The sequence below is a fragment of the Salvia splendens genome, chromosome 8 (assembly GCF_004379255.2).
Source record: "Salvia splendens isolate huo1 chromosome 8, SspV2, whole genome shotgun sequence".
In the NCBI taxonomy this organism is placed as follows: domain Eukaryota; kingdom Viridiplantae; phylum Streptophyta; class Magnoliopsida; order Lamiales; family Lamiaceae; genus Salvia; species Salvia splendens.
Genome location: NC_056039.1, coordinates 18030453 through 18034708, shown reverse-complemented (window position 1 = coordinate 18034708; position 4256 = coordinate 18030453). Strand labels below are relative to the sequence as shown.

The 4256-nt window shown below is 32.9% G+C and overlaps 1 long non-coding RNA gene across 1 annotated transcript; it reads left to right on the top strand.

Moving 5' to 3' along the window:
• Nucleotides 1–1562: 1562 nt before the first annotated feature.
• LOC121744091 lies at nucleotides 1563–3440 on the top strand. Its single transcript, XR_006038472.1, has 2 exons — nucleotides 1563–1804; nucleotides 3272–3440. It is a non-coding gene; the product is annotated as an uncharacterized LOC121744091 (long non-coding RNA).
• Nucleotides 3441–4256: the final 816 nt, after the last annotated feature.

Here is a 4256-nt window from a genome sequence, read left to right as displayed (position 1 = left end):
CGATATACTAAATGAACAATTAAGTATAAAACAAGAAGGGGACTCGGGTTTAAAATAATGAGTTGGGCCGGCAATTATGTAACATCCCGAATTATAGGGCTTGACGAAACGTTTGGATATGTGATGAGGAATAGTAGTTAAGTTAAACTATAAGGTAGAAATTTAATACGAAATGTCGATTATGCGATTTTCGGCAATTTCTTTTACCCACGTAAAATCGTAAATCGAAGCTAAGGGCTAATAATTTTATAAATTATAAAATTATGGCCTAGCATAATTGTAAATAATGTGAGGAATTATTTTGGGCCATTAGAAGGTAATAAAAAAAAATTCTATCGCATATTTTTTCAGTTTTTAGCGAAAACAATCGGCGAAACTTTTGAAGATATAGACGGGAATAATTTTACCTTAAACTAGAATCTAAATGCTAAATGAGGGTATAAAGAAATCCTAAATGTGATATCATATGGTAGGAAAATAAAATATTGGAATATTAAAAGAATAATTAAAAATATTTTACATAATAAACTAAATCTAGAAGATTCTAATCAATTATATGTTAATCTAGACTTCATCTTCCACTCATTTTCTTCAAAAAAAACCGTGCATATCAGCCCCCATAGGAGAAGTAGACCTCAAGCTTTCATCTCCCTCTATTTTGCAAATCGTTCGGTGAAATCGAATTCTAGACGCGTTCTCCCCGATGACTTGAGGTAAACCTTCTTTTCAATACCACTTTTTTTGCTATTTGAGTGATGATTTGGAGGGTGTGTGGGCTGTGATTTTCATGCTTCATATGTGTGAGTGGAGGTGTGGTCTTTGTTTAATTCTTTCGATAGATACGAGTTTGTAGACGTCGATAACGTTGGGTTACACCCTTGGATTTAAATGTATCGAACCCTAACCCAAATTTCCATCATGATCGAAACCCTAGGATATAATTGAGGTGTTTGGCCTGTTGTGGATTTGAATTTGGTTGGGAAAAGTGTTTAACGTCGTGAATAAACGTCGTTTGATTCGATAATCGGAATGAAATCCAATTATGGTAGAAATTGTTAAATAATCGAACAAAGTTGGCTATAACTAAATAGTTTTGATATTATATAGAGTAAATGGTTGTTGATTTATGGTTAATGGGACGATTAAACATAAATGGAAATAGAATTTGATACAAAAGTATGAGTCAGATTTACTCCTCTGTTTTTCAGACCCATATTCCGAATTGTTTTGAATATTTAGGACTGTGAAAAGTTTGGTTTATCAATTTTTATAATAACTCTGATGAGTCTTGAGAGTCCCTGAATTTTATGGAGAATTTAGGAGTTCGTTTACTATGTGTATAAATTGTTATAACAATACAGCTACGAACTATCAAAATTCTGGTACTTTGTCATATTTTGGTATGTGTTATCCGAAATATTTAGGGCATGTAAGATCGATGAAAACTTGATTTCATAATTTCTAAATTAACTATAAGGTTTTTAGTTGTTCTCTGAATTTTATGATTAATTAAAGAGTACAAATACCATTTACAAAAATTGTTTAGAAAATACTGCCAGAAATTGTCTGATTTTGGTAGTCTGTGGGAAAACAAGAATATCTCTTAAACTATTGGGAATCCTTGAGTGAATCATGTTGGATTATAAATTGACTTCTTTGGGTAAATATGAGTTATTAATAGTTACGCTATTTATATTACGCATAAAGACGAAGGAACCTATAGTGCGTTTTGGAGACAAAGGAGTGAACCTAGAAGGTAGAGAAGTATCAAGGTGAAATATGCTTATGTTCATAAGCCTAAGAGGTAGGATATTCTTACTATGAATTTTACTTCTCTGGTTCGAACTGTGTGAACTAAATGTATAATAATATGTTATTCTATGTGATAATTATATATATGTCATTAGAAGACACCAATGGAATTATTATGATATTTATAAACATGATATGAAAGTTCTACAAAGAAATTGTATAAATATAATTATATGATGATGATAGAAATAATATGGTGTGAAATGTGATAATATGCGTTGAAGTGTGTATGAATCACACTTTTAATTTTACATATATTATGTGGTTGATTGCTATATGTTGATTGTGGTGAATATTTGGGTTATATGGTGTGAACTAAATATGGTTATGCGTTATTTGATATTGATGGTGGAATACGATATGGATATGTGATTGATGCAACAGATATGTTTTATATGTTATATTCGAATTATTTGGTAGGATAAGATATGGATATGTGATTGATGAAATTGATATGTTTTGCATATGATATTGGAATTATATGAATCATTCGACTAAAGAGGATCTGTGACGGTCTTGCCCTGGATCTGAAATCACAGTGGACATATTGGGACCTTCGGGTCAAATCACAGTGGGACCTTCGGGTCAAATCACAGTGGGACCTTCGGGTCAAATCACAGTGGGACCTTCGGGTCAAATCATATTGGGACCTTCGGGTCAAATCACAGTGGGACCTTCGGGTCAAATCATATTGCGACCTACGGGTCAATCATATTGGAAATTGCGGGCAGATACCAGGCCTGATCCGTCACAGAATAATAAAAAGGAATAGAGAGGCATATGTATATGGATATGGAATTGTTTATGATATAGGTTGTATATTATTTCTGATTATATGTATTTCGGTATATGAGTACCTTGGCGATCGTTATATGTGTTTGAAATGGGTTAACATTTGCGATTTGTCTGCGTTGGTGTGTGGATAAGAATGTGACATAAAGTTATAAATGACTGAATGACTTTGGATATGGAAATAGGACGTATGACAGATTATGGGAAGTAATATGCTTATAAGATAAGAATAAGTGTGAATAATTAATAATTAGCTATTTGATTAAATTAAGGAATTATATGGAAACATGTATTTTGTAAGTAAGTATATGAAGAATTATGGTGCAATTTGATAGTATTGTTATGAGATATTATCTGGAAAACACGGTGAACGTATAGATGTTGTAATAAAGTGATATATGGTAATACAAGAAAAGAATCATGATATATGATGTCTTAAGAAATGACAACATGTGGAAGGTGATACGGAAATTAATATGTGTTGACGGGTAAAAGATTAATATAGTAAATTATGAAAGTGGGAAGTGCTAAGAATGAATGGTTATAAGTAAAAGATAAATAATGTAAAGTCTCAATACAGTTTAGATTAGAAAATTAATTTTTATAGTTTGGATATATCTACTGAGCTGTGGAAAGCTCACTCCTATCATCTTTTACCCCCCTGCAGGTTAGAGTTGATAGTATGTCAGTGTGGTTGGGCAGCTTTGCAATTTTTGGCGGGTCACTGGTGATCAACATGGTTAAAAGTCGTGGCATGTTGTATAATAGTTCAATCTTTGATCTTTCGCTGGATAAATGTTAAGTTTTTAATTGTAATAGTTTTTAATTGCTCTTTTTAAGCTAAAAAGAAAATAGGAAAATTTCAGTACGTGTTGTCGATACTGAAACGTGACACCACGTATTCGGTGGGTTTACCTACCGGGTAAGGGGTGTTACAAGTTGGTATCAGAGCAAAGGTTTAGGCGGTTCTGGAAAGAAGTGATTCAGTAAAGTGTGTAGAAACATGCCACATAGGAGTAAATGTCTGTTAGTACCAGTGACTCGATGCAGCTGCCTATTTATAAAGTGGAAAGAAGTTAGTAAAGTACGGGACATAGTTTCCCGTGTGACCGAGAAAGATGTTATATGAGACTGGCCACCTCATATAGTTCGACTCTCGGTAATGTTATTTTGTGTAAAAGACTTAAAAAGTGCAGGGAGGGTGTGTCTGAAAATAGTGATGAAAAGTGTGTCCTAATGAAAGAAATGAGATTTGCTTCAATTGTATTATTCGATAATATGTCAAAATAAGATGTTGGTATGTTATGTTGAGAATTGTAGGAAATGAGTGTTAATATATGAAATATGATGTGATCGAAAATATGATACGCGATATATGGTGTGATGGGAGGAACTGATATATGATATACGGTGATAGGAGGATTCGATCGGACCTCAAGTGGGGCAATATGATGTGATTGAGATGATATATGTTATGCTTGAGTTCTGTATGGTATTATACGATGCAATTTGGTAGCTTTATGATATGATTGGTTTGCTGTACGATACGATTAGTAGTTTCTGTTGTAATTGTAAATGATGTTGGGATGTTTTGTAAATGCTGAAATTAAATAGTTGAGCACGTAATGAGGATATGGATGTGATATGTGATA